The sequence below is a fragment of the Rhipicephalus sanguineus genome, chromosome 9 (assembly GCF_013339695.2).
Source record: "Rhipicephalus sanguineus isolate Rsan-2018 chromosome 9, BIME_Rsan_1.4, whole genome shotgun sequence".
In the NCBI taxonomy this organism is placed as follows: domain Eukaryota; kingdom Metazoa; phylum Arthropoda; class Arachnida; order Ixodida; family Ixodidae; genus Rhipicephalus; species Rhipicephalus sanguineus.
In genome coordinates this window covers 101,671,466-101,689,141 of record NC_051184.2, presented here as the reverse complement: position 1 = coordinate 101,689,141, position 17,676 = coordinate 101,671,466, and the positions used below count along the sequence as shown (strand labels likewise).

General features: G+C 43.8%; 1 long non-coding RNA gene across 1 annotated transcript; it reads right to left on the bottom strand.

The window, feature by feature from the left end:
• Positions 1-1,329: 1,329 nt before the first annotated feature.
• Positions 1,330-17,024, bottom strand: LOC119404323 (uncharacterized). The gene is made up of 3 exons (XR_005186236.2): positions 16,766-17,024; positions 6,852-7,039; positions 1,330-1,526 (listed from the first exon to the last, which is right to left on the bottom strand). It is a non-coding gene; the product is annotated as an uncharacterized LOC119404323 (long non-coding RNA).
• Positions 17,025-17,676: the final 652 nt, after the last annotated feature.

The following is a 17,676-nucleotide window of genomic DNA, read 5'->3' as shown; positions in this document are numbered from 1 at the left end:
AACAACCAGCGATATCGCTGGAAAGTTCGATAGCGCCTGTATAAAAGCCGACGCGCTTCACCGCTTGTCAGTTGATCGACGGTCGACGCTGTATTCGCCGCTATCAGTGTATTGCTTTTCAGTTTCCCGGCCACAAGTTTGGCCAAATAAAGAGTTTCATCTCTGACGTCCTGAGTGCTCACTTCGTCAACGTCACGACCACGTGACAATATGTTACTACCTAAAGGACCACTTATATCCAGGAAACTAGAACGAAAGTGCCCGTTTCCTGGCTATAGCTAGTACTTAACGCGGCATCTTATTAAGCGTGTACAGCGACTTATTCTGAGCGGCGTAAGTATTTTTTTCTGTTGATGATTGTTGACATGTCTATACATGTCAAAGCCCGTAAAGCTTAGCAGTGCCTCCTACCCGGAAACGGTAAACAGCAGACATTAACGATTAAAAAAATTCGGCAGATCCCACGCACTGTGGGAATCGATGTAATGCGAAGCGGCCAGCAAAGAGCTGCATACATCGCATTGTTTGCCTTTCAGCCAAATGAAATCATTAATGCCATGGCATCTAGTCCACCATATATCGCATGTTTGCCATGCACGCATGGATGCACAATCTAGTATACACCATCCCTTACAAAAATCCCATGTATGGACTTATATAAAAAAGCCATATATGGGTATATTAAAGATTGGGCAGATATGGACTTATATGGCCATATAAGTCCATATCTGCCCAATTTTTAATATACCCATATATGGGATCCCTATATAATGTCATATATGGCCATATCTGGCAAATTTTTATATGCCCATATATCAGCTTTTTATATTTTGGGTCGTAATCATAAAATAACAGCGGAAAAGACTATGGACGAACACACAGAGACAGCACGATTTACCGTCGTTGTGATATTTTGGGTGTCATATATTGCTGCACCTGGGCAGTGTAGCATATTAAACATATAAAGACAGGGACCTAAAGCTACTCTACGGTGCACATCTGAGGAACAGTGTTGCCATCAAATAATAAGCCATGTTTCACTGGTACTTATGGAAAGTTTGTTAGTGTCAGCCACTTCGAGAACTGTGGTGGTTCCTATTACTATTTCTATTAGACACCTTACACTGCCACCTAGTCAATTGCGTGAGAAAACTAGTGTGTGAATCTCACAGGGAACCTGTCATTCCTGGAAATATCACATCAATTTATGCAACTGGTTTATCCAACCACATGAAGCCATGTTTATGAAATAATTCGAATTCATTGAATGCATACTGCCTTACTTTCAGAGACATCATAAAAGAAGTGTTAATCAAAACATCTGTTACCCATATGGGCTGCTGGGGCAGACTCGGACTGTTTAATATTATGCAGCTGCAAAAAACAGTACATGATAACACTTGACGATGGTTGTACATGCAGATGAACCACCGATTTATTCTTTCGGCCTTCTGATAACTTTCAGCATGCCCCGCTCTGCCTTGGAAGAATTAGCTTCAGGATTCTCCGTGTGGAACTCGAACCATCTGAAATAAAGCAAAAGTTAATTTTATTTTAGACGAAATTTTCACACAGGACACAAATACTGAAATCTATTGCCAACGGAACAGTTATGAGGTGGCTGTGCAACCTGCAAAAAGTGGTTAGAGCCCTAACAGATATAACATGCTTATCACATTTCAAGCACTGATATTTAAGCAGAATGTAAATAACATGAGTAGCATAGTTACTCAGCTACAGCATGCAGCATTTCTTCAAGCAAACAGGTCTGAAAATTCCACACGCATTACAATTCACTACTCGACCAAAACTGTGTTTGTAGCGCTCACAAAAGCAGTAAAGCAATCAACAAGGTGGTGACCAAACAGTTCCCATGTAATGTATAAAGAGTGGCGACAGTAATGTGCTGGTTTAATAGGAAAGCTCATTTAAAAAGCTTTACGTATAAAATTTTGCCACAACAGATCATGAAATGTGTCCTTCATATTCTGAATATTGCATGCATCAAAGGTTGAATTGGTGAAGTTGAGGCATGATAGCTGCAGACTTATTTAAAAAGCATGCAGTTCATGTGTGAGAATGGTGAAAATAAATATTACGTATCAGGATATGTCACGTCATAAACTCTGTGTGCTGCATTCTTTTCTGGTTTAAAAATAGGAGGCATATGCTGCATTTTTTCCCAGCTTAAAATTGGTTTATGTTGAATTAGGGTGTGTTAAAAACAAGTGGGTGCCAGAACCATCTGTTTGAGAACGTCACCTCTGTATGTCCCAACAGCAAACATGTACACTTTTTTCATTTGCATTATTTTCTCTAAGGGGACCGGGGGGTGTCATATTTTGTGGAGCCATCGTCTTGCTTTTCAGCTCCATTTGGTTGCGGCCCTGTGTATTGCTAAGGCTCCTTGAGAAAACACCTCGAGAGAATAAATCAGTTGTTCTTGCATGCTAGATTGGACAGTCATCTATATGCCTGCTTAGCCCACAAGACATCCTTGTGCCTCACTCTGTTCCCTATAACAGGTAATAAACTTTTCCCAATTGAAAACAAGAATGAGGAAGGTTATTTTAGGCAAACTAACTTTTGCTAACTTTCATATTATGAATGTAACAGGTACAGAAGAACTGAGTGATTACAGTGAAAACTCAATCTAACAAAGTGATAAGGATGCTTGAATTATTTTGTTAAACCTGGAAGTGTTCTTTACGCATAGCATACAAGAAATAACCTGTGTAGCTGTATATATCACATGACTAGCAATTTTTTTACTAAGATATTCTGCTTCAATGTGCTTTACTTCAAATTTCCTCACTTCCTTTACACGAGTGTTTCCTGCATACCAGTCGCGGTCACTCTGCCTTACTACAGTGAACATGTGGGCATGAGGATTTTCTGAAATGCTGCTCTATTAGCGGAGTTACATGCGTATGATGATCAAAATGCAGCCCTCCCTCGTTTCACTCTTTCATGTGCTACACTCCATTCGTTAACTTATCTCTCCTCCTGGGCAAGTATTTCTCCTCACCGTGCGAGAAGGATAAGCAGCGAATACGCATACCTGCAGGCAGACAAACAGGTTCTCTCAGCTGCTGACATGACCAAATTTTCTGGTCACGTCACTACCAACTCTGGGGATACCGAAAGGCCCAAAGAGGAGCACAAGATTGTTTTTTATTCCGTGGCTATGTTTGGCATTGTTTATCGTTGCAAAAGTTTGAACTCGAAGCACACATTTACTTGAAATGTTAAAAATAGTGAAGCTGGTTTTGAGGCCCTTCAGCATTAATTAGATTAATATGGTTATTTTAGTTAAAATTCAATTAATCTTTTACTGAATCAAGATTCTGATCTAACAGAATCACAAGTAGGTAGGTGAGTTGGTTTGGGTTCATAATGAAGGGACAAGGGGGCAACGCTAGGACGAATACAAAGGACGAGAAGACAGGACACAGCGCATGTCCTGTCTTCTTGTCCTTTGTATTCATTCTAGTGCTGCCCCCTTGTCCCTTCATTTTGATCTAAATTTTGAAATAACCATTATTAATTCATACTGATTATTCTAACTTTTTTTTCAACAATCGCACAAATTACATAAGTCCATTTCTGTTAGCCTATCCATTTCTTAAGCCAATCCTCCAAAGTGAGTGTTGTTCAGAGCGCGATGCTCTCAACCATTATTCTGAGAAACACGATTACCGCATCAAGTTCAACAATGCCGGTGAAACTGACACTAAAATTAATCCCATGAAGAGACTTGGAATCATGGGAGCTTCTAAGCTCATATGTGCACAGCCTTCGAGGGCACCAGCAAAAAAGGGCAACACGATTGCATTGATCGTAATGGAAGAAAGTACAACAGAAAAGCACTTGTATCTCAACGGATTTCAGATACAAACATGACTTCCATTTTCTTTACTGGCCAATTGTACTATATACAATTCACCCAGTCTGTATTGTGCTCAGTTGTTTCTTGCGTGCTCCGTCATCTTTTTCTTATCGACATTGTTATGAAGTTGGTGCAGCTGCTGTGTAAGTCTCCCTGGTGTAGACACTCGCCCAGTCTGCTCAGGGAATCTTGCAGAAAATGCCTGTAAGGACTTCTTTTGGCAGCTTGTCTTTTCCCCATATGAGCCCTTGCCCAAGTTTGTACGCAGGAAGGTTAGCAGCCCCAACATCATAATTACACTGTATGCGTCATGAGGTCTCACTTAGCCTGGCATGTAAGAAGCGCATTACTTCTGTCGGATACTGGCAGGCCAGGAGGGTTTGGACAAACAGTGTTCCACAGTTTTCATGTGGAACTATTTGTCGAAAAGTACTTTTGAGGTTTGTACATTTAGGAAGTCAGGTCTTCAGGTTTCGTGCAAATGCGACTGTAAACGGTCCAAGAGGGGCAACTGCTGACGTCTGGCAAATGCAGACATTATGCACAGATGAGGAGACATTAAGCTCAGGTACCAGTCCCTGTGTATCCTTTCTGTAAACACTGAAGGAATGCAGTGTTCTGTTGTTCCTGTTTGCCAACTCATCCAAAAGAATCTTAATTTCTAATCTGCTCCATCTCTACTGTGAATTTACTGGAATCTACCCGATGGTTTAACCCTTTCCTTACCAAAGATGACCTGAGCTCGTCCACACAATTTGTACCGTACCGCTCACACCAAAGACGAGCTAGGCTCGTCCACCCTGAAACAAGCATTTTAAGGCGCCGCAGTTAAGCTACCCTGATTCAATTAGCTGTCTTCTCTTTGGCTTCAACAGATGGCACAGTAAAAAATTTAAAAACATGCTCAAAACATGCATTTTAGTCAAGGAAGGGCTTGATTCTGGCAACTAGAATTAGAAAATGGCATCCTCCTCTGTGCGCAAGAGGTGCGTGCTTGCTTGCAACAGCTCCATTCAAAAAAAAAAGTGCTTGTTTGCCGAAGTGTTGTGAAATGAAGAATTGCAGTTCTCCTGTGAATGCGGCAGTGACTACAAAAAGCAGCATAGTTTCTCTAAACTGCTGGATTCGGATGACGATCGTGCCTCAATACGTCGACAGAGGACGCCGTTAGATGTAACCAAACGCCTACCAGCACGTTAAAGGTTTGTTTTCAAGGACTCGCGAGTCCAATTGCGCTTTACATTTCAAATTTCAAAGAGACATTTTCTGCACTGAAGGCTGGAGATGTTAGGGTGCTTTCCGTGGTGCAGTGCGGTGAAGTCAATCATCTGCATATTTTATAACATACAAAAATATGTCGCATGTATAATTCTAATAAAGTGTCCTTGAATAATTTTTTTAGTTGTTTCAAGACACTTAGAATCAGCCGGCTAAATAAAAAATATGGGTATTTTTGTATCGATTCTGGCCAAAAAAAACTCTCCAGGGAAAGAGTTAAATGGGTGTGAAAGCTTTCAGAGCAGCGCACTTAATCAGGCAAAAACAATAATGTACTATCTGCGTCAAATGAAAACCAAACAGCGGCAAGCCTTCACAATGGTACAGTGCGTGCCGTCCTGTCATTACCATTGACAGGCGCGTGCATCCGGTTTGGCCACACTGCGCATATGCGCACCCGTCCCTGGTGATAACTGGACGGCGCACACTATACCATTGCGAAGGCTTGCCGCTGTTCGGGTTTCATTTGATGCAGATAGTAAATAACACACAAAAATGCTTGGCTGAAATGTTTGTTTGTTGGGCTGAAAGAAGTGAGGGCGTGATTTTGTAGCCACTGTGCCAGTCACCCATTGGCGAGTAGTGGACTTTCACATCAACAACAATGTCAGTGGGCATGGAAGTATACAGTTCTGGTTACTTATATTATCATTGACATGACCATTGAAGTGCGTACTGCTGCTCTCAACGCTCATCCAGCCCTACAAGAAAGGTCTCAAATTGATGTTCACGACTTGAAGAGGCTCCTCAGTTTTTCCCTGGGCAATAACTACGTGTGTTTCGAAAAGCCCATGTTAAGTGCAAGTCCAAGGCACACCACGAATCTAACAATGCAGTGGCTGGAATATAATTCCATTGCTTCTTTCAGCCCAAAACCAATTATTTTTGTGTGCTATGAATATTATCTTTTCTTTGTGTGTGATTAATCGCTCTGCTTTGGAAGCTTCCAAATGCATCTAATCTATCAAGTAGATTTCTTTCAGTTCATGGTGGAGATGGAAGCAGACTGGGAACTACCTTTTTTGAATGTATTGGTAAACAGGAATAATGGAGCACTCTCTTTCAATGTTTACAGAAAGAGTATGCATTGCCCAGTACCTGAACATAATGTTGTTCTTCCAAACACTTGTGAAAGGCCAGTAGTTGCCTCCCTATTTAACCGTTACAGACGTATTTGCATGAAACCTGAAGACCTGACTTCCTATTGTAGAAAAAACCAAAAAAACTTGTCGATGAACAGTTACACTCCTGCATTCATGAAAACTGTGGAGCACCATTTGTTTACGCCCTCCCAGCTTCCCGTTGCCTGACAGAAGTAAAACGCTCCAATTTCTTACGTGCCAGCATAAGCAAGACCTCATCATGTGTACTGTGCAAATATAATGTTGAGACAATACTTCTTTGCAGATTAGCTGGTTCATACTAAATTCTGGTCTTGCTGCACAAGCAGCAAGAAGAAAAAAGGCCACTCTCTATCCTGTCTCTCTTTTTCCTTCCTTCTGCTTGAGCAGCAAGACTGGATTTCCGGATGACGTTGAGCTGCTGACATTCCTGTGTAAAAACTGAGGCGTGCACTTGTAAGTGGACGACGTCATTGTCACCATTGCGCTTTTTGTCGAGGTTGCACTTGGATACTATTATTCGGCCTAAGACAGAACAAAAAGAAGACCATTCAGCCACTCACGCTGCCATGCATAAAGTCCCTCCAAGGGCGATGACCTTGATCTTTGATGAAACAGCAGCATGAGGCACAGGTGATGCTTCAGTTGTGCAATATTTCGTTGTGCGATAGTACTTTTGCTGTTTCTCTGACAGAGAACACCGCCACCGCCACTTTTGGTTTTCCATTTACAGTCGTGGGCCAAGATCGACCTGCACAAGGTCGCAGAAGAGCTTTTTAGAATTTAAAACATGACATCCAAACTTCTGCAGAAGAAACAGCTCCCATTTTGAAGAGGTGAACTCAGGCATTCTTTCTTAGCAGTTAAGCTCTGCATTTGCAACCTTCATTTTACTTATTTTTCTGAACTGCCACAATCCATCTAAAGCGAACCGTAATGTTCAAGGTGAATGTTTATACTGTATGTAAAGAGAGCACTAAGCTAGGTCACGGCAGCACAACCACAACTCCAGTTAACGGGATATTCTGGGCAGCATTTTTTTTAATGGCACATTTGGACACTGATGGTGCAACTACATTGAAAGAGATGCAAAAATTACCTCAGGGTGATTCCACGAGAGATCGAACATGCCTGTCCGATCTATATTTTTGTTTTGCCTGGGTTTTTTATATGTTATGTGGCCACATTCAAAGCGCACGGAACCGAAAATATTATTTCCAAAAAACGCTCCCAGCGTGCCAAAAAACTATTTGGAGGTGGCCGTGTGGCCATCCTGTTTTAGCTCATCGCAATATTTTTGGATTTCACGGTCAAATTTAACGCGCAGTATAAACGTTGTGTTGAAAAATTTTTCTGTTGGTTTTATTATGCATTACCATACCTGCCAAGTTTGGAGGAACGGAATCCGGGAGATCTACTCAACGGGGAGGGGTACTGCGATAGCAATTATATGAACACTGTCAGCGGGATTTTGCGGTCGCCGCTGAACATCGCTTACGCATCGTCTGTTTCACGTGCGAGTAAAAGCGCGCTAGCGCTAGGGACAAATGCAGTTGAAGCAGAGATGAAACGACCCGGCCGTCACCGTCGCGTGAAGGGCACATGCGATAACATCGCTCCGCGTGCGAGGCCTGTCGTCGCTTGCTTACCAGTTATTTCGTCGGGCAAGGGACCATAAGGGGCACCGTTGAGACGGGGACTCGACAGACATCGGTAACGGCTACCCTTTTAAGTGCTGGACTGCGGCGCAAAGTGCACAGCTACTTCATGCGCAATGAAACTGAGTTGAACCTTTTTACCATCGTTAAAAAAAAAAGAAGAATCCTTTATACTACGTGGCCAGACAACTTTGCTCTTGTGGCCAGACAAAGCATTGGACGCGCGGGGCAAAACTGGATTTCCGGTAGATTTACCTATGACCCGTACAACCGGGAGAAACGTTCAAAATCTGGTAGTCTCCCGGGTAATCCGGGAGACTTGGCAGGTATGCATTACTGTGAATTACATTCATGCTTTTTTTATGCTGTCCTCAAAAGGAAAAAAATGTGAAAAAATGCCAAACACAGCCCAAATCAAAAAAGTTTGATAAGTTTGATGCGTCTTGGCGCCTTTTCTATTTCACACAGAAACTTCAGAACAATGTCAAATGTAGAAAAGAACATTTCCAACATTTCTATAGGAGATCGTTTTCCTACGGGCAGCGCAAAAGAAAAAAAAATAGTTAGAGAAGCCAGTTTTTTTTAAAAAGGTCCATTTTCAAGAAATAAGATGAAGAAAACGCCGGTCTCAATTTTAACGACAATTTTTTATCGAAGAGCGCTTATGTCAGTGAAAACACAGTTTTAATATCATATGTCCTCATTTGCTTTGTTCACGAGATATAACGGGCCAAAATGACCCTTGCTGTGTGCGTAAATCTACTTTGCTCTGGTAGCTTGTCAAGAAAAACGTGTTCTCAGATTTTGTGTCTAGCGTGTGCGAAAATGGGCTGCTGCCATCCTCTGAAGGGCTAACGCGTATGTAGTTTGCAGCCTAGAAGCTCACCTACAGACATCAGAGGAAAGGTGGGCGCACCTGTTGAAGATATCAATCGCTTCTTCTTCCGGAAGAAATGCCTCGACTACCTCATCGCAATTCTCATAGATGTAGACAGGTTTTCCTTGAGGCGCATAAAGCAATGCTAGCAGACCTCACAGGTGTCGCGAAGATCCTCACCCTATGGCAGTAGCTTCTGGAGGAAGACAACAACAAAAGCGGGAATGAAAGAAAATTGACGCAACGAAAATGTTTGTTCTCGGCAATCTTCTTTTTGTGGATGCGTAAGTAATCGGCACAGAATACTCAGACCTAGCCATGGGCTGCATGCATCCCGTGTAGTGAACAGCTAGACCAAGTCGAAACGTCTATACCGAACACCGCCGCACACATTTGCTCACTTAACTACTCATGGTTTCATATTTTATGACCAAGGATGTCTAAATGCTTTGGGGTGTGATAATTAATTTGTGGGCCAGACTCCTTGTCAAAATTAAGGATAATGCCCGTCTGGCGCCACCAGTGACGTCTGCTGTTCTCAACGTGGGAAAGCACTTTAGTAAAGTGCCAACAAAACATCATAAAATGGGCAGCTTCGGCCACTTATGGCTTAATCGTGCCGCACCGCACATTTTCTGGCTGCTAAAATGCTGAGGTAAAGGTTAAGATGATACAGGAAGACGTTACCTGCGACGCCGACTGAGATAACTTTTTACGCATGCTGTTTAGCACAGTGTGCGTTGAATGGGGAAGATGGTTAGAGTGTACAATGCACGTAATGAAAGGGAAGCAAGCAGGCAGTGAGAAAGCACCTCAATAACAGTGCGCCTGCTGATTGTATAGGTCGGCAAACTCACTCATGAGTCGACTCACTCAGACTCAGATCAAGCCTTGAGTCTGAGTCTGGGTGAGTCCGGCTCAGCAATACGTTGGTGAGTTTGAGTCCAAGTAAGTCCGGTTGAGGGAAACTTTAGTGAGTTTGAGTCCGAGTGAGCCCTAAGCGCAACATATATTTATTGAGCGAGTCTGAGCGAGCTCCACCCTTCATTGCCGACCAATGGACTTATCTACTCACCTATCGGCATTACTATCAGCCTTACACCGGCTTACATTTATACTAAAATCTATTCACACGTGCCTCAACGCACTAGCGCTCATGCTCCACCACAATGTTTATTGATAAGAGGTGTGAGTGGGGGCGGTGGTGCTAAGGGAGGGTTCCATTACCTCCTCCCGCAAACTTTTGCATGGGAAGTTCTTGATAGAAATATCTCGTGTGAGTCGCACATTTCATAAAAACGTCCTTACTGGATTGCAACCACTCATAACTACTATTTGAAGGTATAAGATCAAAAGGTGTATTGTAGAGCACCGATTATGTGAGATATTGGCGTTAAAGAGCATTTACACCATGATTGGAAAAGCCAACTTTACACCAGCGAACTCATGAGTCGACTCACTCAGACTCAGTTCAAGCCGTGAGTCTGACTGAGTGAGTCCGGCTGAGCAAAATGTTGGTGAGTTTGAGTCCGAGTGAGTCCAGTTGAGAAAAAGTTTAGTAGTCTGAGTCCGAGTGAGTCTGGCTGAGGAAAATTTCGGTGAGTCTGAGTCCGAGTGAGCTCTCAGTGCAAAATATATTTTTTAAGTGAGTCGGAGTGAGTTCCAATATTTTTGCCGACCTATGGCTGGATTGTGGCATTTAGTTACAGATTAAGCTGGCCTGCCGCTGCATACAGATGCTTTGTTTGGTGTGCAAGGCGAGTTTTGGCAAAGTTACCTAAACCATGTGCTCACGGTGTCTTGCGTGCTCCTGATTAGCGAATAATGGCAGAGTAAGTTCAGGTTGTAGGCTGCAAACTGTGTAGGCATTAGCCCTTTAGCACTTTTGCACATAATAGACACAAATAAAACCTGAGAACACATTTTTCTTGACGACAAGTCACCAGAGCAAAGTTTTGCTGCAGCAAAACAATTAAAACTAGATTTACGCACAATGCAAGCTACCATAAATCGCACTGAAGTGAGCACACACAGCAAGGGTCATTTTGGCCTGTTATATCTCCTGAATAATGCAAATGAGGGCATATGATATTAAAACCGCGTTTTCATTGACATAAGTGCTTTTCGATAAAAAAATGTCGTCAGAATTGAGACCGGAGTTTTTTATTATTTTATTTTTTTTTGAAGACGAGCTTTTTAGAAAAAAGTTGCTTCTTTTAACTATTTTTTTCTTCTTTTGCGCTGCCTGTAGGAAAACGATCTACAGCAGAAATGTTGCAAAGGCTTTTTTGTAACATTTAACTTGGCAAACTTTTTTGATTTGGGCCCTGTTATTTTTTCACATTTTTCTCCTTTTGAGGACGGCATAAAGAAAGCATGGATGTAATTCACAGTAATGTGTATTAAAATCAACAGAAAAAGTTTTCGACACAGAATTTATAGTTCGCGTTAAATTCGGCCGTAAAATTTAAAAATATTGCAGTAAGGAAAAACAGGACGCCGCGCGCCGCTTTCAAATATTTTTTTGCCGCGCTGGGAGCGTTTTTTGGAAATAAAATTTTCGGTTCCATGCGCTTTCAATGTGCCCGCATAACATAAAAAAACCAGACAAAACAAAAATATCGACTGGACATGCATGTTTGATCTCTTGTAGAATCACCCTTCAACTGAAATACACAAGACATGTAGCCTCGATAGAAGGGAGACAAGACAGAAACGAGACAAATCTCATCTCCTTTCTATGGTGGTGAAATATCTTCAGACACTCTTCTGTTGATACCCATTCCAAAAGTTCAGGAAAGGAACGATATTTATGCATGAGCATGCCCCACTACTGCAGTGAAACCTCAGTGATACGAATCTCACGGGACTACCAAAAATATTCGTATCATCCAAAATTCATATCAGCAGAAAGCATGAAAAATCAGCATGCGACAAAAGAAAGCTGGCGTACATTTTCATTTATTGTTTTTCAGGGCCGCAGCAATGTCCGCAAGAACCCCGAACGATTGTCAGTTAAGTTTTTAGATGTCGGCAATCATACCAGTACTGATAAATATATGGCCCATACGCGCATATTTAATTAATGAACCAGGTGCGTTGTGACACGCGACAGCAATAGCCCCTTTAAAATTTTAGTATGTTTTTTTTTTTCATGACACCGGAGTACTGCAGTAAAAGTAACGAAAGAAGCGCTTTGATGCCATGGATCAAGGCCACAAAATTACAGAACCACGGTCTTGTGTTATGATTTTGTTATCGTGGAGGTGTTGGGGATGTTTTTGGGATATTTACGGCCATGCCCGCACAAGTGCGAAATCAACGGTAGTGCATGTTGACACTGTGAGGCATGACTCCTTCGCAAAGACCGTCCTGGTCTTCTTTTGGTCCTCGTCCACCTTTCATAGGATGTCTGATACATGAGGCACGCACGTGTAAACACAGTACAACGACAGGAGCCCGCATCGACGCATTAGAAAAAGAAGCATGGGACTAATATCCTCTGTAATCTAAATGCGAAGGCACACGGAGGCACTTAAGAGCTTCAAAGATTCGGGCACACAATCTCGGAGGCCGTGACGCGTCTCTGAGGGTTTATTCTGACCGTAAGAAAAGTGTTTTCTGATACCGTGATTCTGACAATTTGGTGGTGCGGCGCGCATGCCCACGCTTGCGTTCCCGCGCGCGCACGTGCTTGATGCATCTTCCAGGACAGCACCAACAGCACCTCTTCGTACCTGTGCGGTAGCATACATTCGTATCAAACGTCACTGGGTGAAAATTGGTTAGCAACAACCGTACTCCATTGCATTGCAGGCTAATGGGCCTTGGCCGGGACCAACGAAAAATTCGTATCACCCCGAAATTCGTATCAGCTGTGATCGTATCACCGAGGTTTCACTGTATTTACACTTACGACAAATGAGATTAGACGATAGTAATGCAGCAGCAAAGGCAAATTCTGCATGAGTGGTACCATAAACAAAACATGATTTTAGAAGCTTGGGGCAAAACAGTGCTGTGCAGAACACATGCTGAGAGCTGTCACATGCTGGCTTCTATTCCGAGCCTCTGATTACAAGGCATTCTCTTGGCAGCCAAATAGAATGTTGAACAAGATGTCAGGACCATAGTTGTGCATACTCCCACGGCCATATTGAAGTGTGTATGTGCCACGGCATAGCGACGACGATGTAACACAATTTTCAGCATGGGCCAAACGCCGCACAGATTTCATGTATACCTGCCAGGGCATGGTGACGACAATGAAACGCATGGGTTCCTTAGTTCAATGAAAAAATGAGGACACTGCTTATTCAGTATCTATAAAGCCGGTCAATCTGTCATGCTCTCTGGTTTTTCTTGTCTCTCCCACTTTTAGAACGGCGCAACAAGGCAGATGAAAAAATGAATGATCACACGAACACAAGTGCCATCGATTGTTCGTCTTTTCGTCTGAATTGTTGCACCGTGCTAAACCTATGCATCCGTACCAACTCACCCAATTGTCAGTGCTACTGTCCTACTTTGTCACAATATCAAGGCTGCTGAAAGCCACAAAAGTGCGGCTGTGACTTTTGAAGGCCAACCGACTCAGCAACCATATCTGACATTGTACTTTCACTGCTCTTACACTTTTCATTTTCTTCCGACAGTGATGCATAACTAAATGGACTCAGACCCACTTATCCCCCCCCCCCATCCTGTTTTCCAGTTTTCTGTCCCTTTTGCATGTATAAAACTATCAGCTGGCATTTGAGGCTTTGTGTTGTGCGTCACTTTGTTTGTGTCTGCCTCCTAACTTGCACTGCCATAGTTCTTAAAGTAAGAACAAAAAATAATTTAAAAAAAGGATGGCCAGGTAATGCACCGAACCGACAAATGCCAACACCTTCCCTTCATTTGCGCTTTTTAAGCAGAGCATAACTGAACAAATGAATCGATCAGAGCTAATTGGGATTATATGTGCAGTGCACAGTACCCACGGATTGAAATAGGACACTCGGAGCACATGGCCGTCGGTATATGCAGCGCCGCTCGTGTGTGCTCATGGAACGAAGGTGTTGCATTGAGGTGTAGAGCGAGGAGGAGAACATCGACGCAGCAGGTTTGCTCCTTCCAGTCGTCAACTAGTCGGCCTTTTAGTTCACCACACTGCCAGCGTGGCGCTGCAAGGCTTGCGTGCTTTCGTATGCCAACCCAAATGGCTCCCCAGTGCGCACCTCCTATATTGCGACGCGAGCAGAGGACGCTCTTGTTACACGCGCTTTGGCGATGTGGAACGCACGCTATGCAAGTAAGACACAGGATTCAGCTAAGAGATTGTGCCTTACATGTGTTCGTTGACGCTACATTGGCCGCTGCTTGCAACACGATGCAGATTGGGCGTTGAACATGGGCGAAGAAAGCGGGAAGAACACAGACATTATTTCATTTCACCGTGATTTGTCACTGCGATTAACCGCGACGATAGCGGGCCCTGCACTTAAATGTTGGCAGAATAGACTGCTTACATGCACACTGTAAGGCACAATCCCTTAGTCTTGCACAGCATTCGTGCTGCATCACCAAAGCGCGTGTAACGAGAGCGCCCTCTGCTCGCGCGGCAATATAAGAGGTGCACACCGGCAAGCCATTTCGGTCGGCATATGAGAGCGCGCAAGCCTTCCAGCGCCACACTCTCAGCGTGGTGAACTACAGGCCGGCTTGTTGGCGACCGGAAGGAGCAATCCTGCTGCGTAGATGTTCTCCCCCGTGCTTTATACCCCAATGCACCACCTTGGTTCCATGAGGATCCACGAGCGGCGCTGCATATACCGGCGGCCATATGCGCTTGAAGTGTCCTATTTCAATCCGTGAGTACTGTACACTGTCGTCCTTTATGAAAGGGAACACGCGAGCGCGCGGCCTGCGCGCTGCGGCAGCTGCGTACAGCACCATCAACCGAGAGCTGAAGAAAGCACGTCCGCTTTTGGCGGCATCGCCCGCTGCGCGACCGAAGCGGGAGCGTAATCTAGCAGCGCTTGTCCACCGGCCATAACTCGTTATTTTGTTTGCCAATAGATGACGCGAAAAGCGGGTGCGCTTGCTTTCGCTGTCGGTTGATGGCACTGTAGGCAGCCGCATCAGAGCTCAGGCCGCGCGCTCGCGTGTTCCCTTTCATAAAGGTCGACAGTGTACATTATACATGCCATGCGAGGTGTATGCGACTCCTGAGAGGTACGAGGATTATTTACATATTCGACTGCACCGATTTTCTCTCTAGCAAAGTGGCCTACCTTACCGCGTTGTATGCATGTGTCTAAAAAGAGGAAAGTAAGAAACACTACCGTAAAATCCCGAGCAAGTGCCACCCCTACAGTGAGGGATAATCCGACAAGATTTGGAGGGGGGCCCTTGCTCGGTCATGAATCAAAATTGAAGGTGGCCGTGGATGAGCCGCTAAGAATACAAAATGCACACCCGTGCTTCTAATGAAATGCTTTATTGAATACGCATGCATTCCCTGTTTTCATTCACACTTGTTGGACAAATGAAAACAGTGAAAATGGTGGGAGGAGAGAATGGGTCGCATATTTGAAATCTCCCGAAGAAGGGAGGGGGGGGGGGGCGCTTGCTCGGGATTTTATGGGAAGCAATAAGTTAGGGAGAAATGAGAAACAGTAAGCATGACAGAGCTGTGCAGGCAGCAGCATTGAATATGTGTAAGGTCACACTTTGTAACTGCACGCAATACTTTCAATGCACTTATTATAAGGTCAAGAAGCATTAATCAATTTGACGTGCAATTTCTTGAAGTTAGAAACTAATAAAAATAAACAGTATTCAGAAGCTGAAACAAAAGCAAGTGACCACGTGACAGGCTTTTGTTAGGTGTTCGGCATAACAGCATGAAATTTGCTTTGTCAAGGCTTGTTTATATATGCACAATCTATTTTATTTGTTCTGAAGCATTAAATGGGCAACAAAAGCATTACATAAACAGCCTGTTGCTAAATTATATGCACCTACGTGTCTTAGCACAAACAAGATGAGGACAGAAGGTACACGCGTAAGAGTGCTGGTCCTGTTGCTACGTCTTTCTTCTGTCCTTGTCTTATTTGTGCTAGCACACTTACATTCCTCATGAGACAACTAGCCTATTCAGATCCTTCTGCCTCCTAACGTGTTTACATAAGCAACCGCACAGTACCATGCTAATTAAACCACTACCACACAGCAGTGTACTGTATACAACTACGTGAAGGCAGTACACTCATGTATAAAAAGCAACACTGACAGAATATGAAATCTGCTGCTTCGGATAAGGTTCACATGGTCACTCTGACAGAATATGAAATCCCGCATTGTGCATGCCAGTTTTCATAATCGTGGATGCTCGTTCGTACAATATTACTGACAAGTGGAGGTGATACACACGCACAAACTGCACGAAAACGTCTCTACGCTATGCTGAAAACACGGCTCCAGCTCACTATTAACATTATTACGTTTACCCAGTTCAAGTCAGTGTCTAAGCGCATAGTCAACACTTCACCATTAGTTTCAGCTTATTATACCGCTTCGCACACGAATTGCATTGCACACGAACGTGAGCACAAGGCTGCACAGTAAATGGCGTTGCAGCATTGCTTTGCTGTCTTAACAACGATGCAATGCGAGTGACGCCTGCGTCCTGCTCACTATGATGCTCATCAGACAAATCGATCATCATACGCATGCATGTTAACTCAGTTGTTACAAATTTCCTTCCGTAAAGCCGTGCCGATGCGTCGTGGCTCTTTCTGCTCGTATGAGCGTAGTCATAGCGAATCGGTAGCGGGGACAATGTTTGTCACTCGCAAATGGGCATAAGGTAGCGTCTCTACAACGCCTCGTACGCGTGCGATAACACAGCCTTCCGCTGAGTTGCGTACTTTGCATAATAACATGTGTCACTTACCTTTCATACTGTCACGCAGTCGGTAGCCGGTCTCGTGTCGGTAGCCACGGGCGTCAGCCATCAGCTGCGGACATGCTGCGGAGTCCTACGAGCGCCCGTAGTACATTCCTTCGATTCCTTGAACGACTCGTACGTGACTGGCGCTCCAAAAAACGCACGACTTGCGCACGATCTTTGCACATCGTAAAAGGGGGGGCGGCACGTTCTCAGATGAAATTAATGTTCTTGAAGACGTAACGAGCTCACGAGACGCTGACACTGAACAAAGAATAAATGACATTTGGCTTTGACTGTGGATGGCTTTGGCTCGTAGAGTTGATGAAAAAAAAAAAGAAAAATACGTGAGCGAGTCAAATTAATAAGTGCACGCATGTTATTCGAAAAACATAGTTTACAATGAAAATAAAAAAAGCCGGCAGATCCCACGCATAGTGGGAATCGATGTAATGCGAAGCAGCCAGCAAAGAGCTGCATACATCGTCTTGTATGTCATTGAGGAAAATGCGTGTCATGGTTTTCATGTTAACTCCTATTATTTATGTTCGTCACACAGTAACGTCGCGCAATACCAACTTGGGGGTCGATCAACCTAGAGAAACGGCCGCCAGGGCACCATGAGCGTGGCACGTAAGTCATGCTATACATGACATGCGTGTCATGACTTTCATGTTAACTCGTGTTATTTATGTTCGTCACATAGTCACGTCGCAAGATACCAATTTTGGTGTATATCAAGCTAGCGAAACGGCCGCCAGCGCCCCATGAGCGTGGCACGTAAGTCATGCTGTACATGACATGCATGTCATGATTTTCATGTTAACTCGTGATATTTATGTTCGTCACACGGTCACGTCGCAAGATACCAATTTTGGTGTATATCAATCTAGCGAAACGGTCGCCAGCGCCCCATG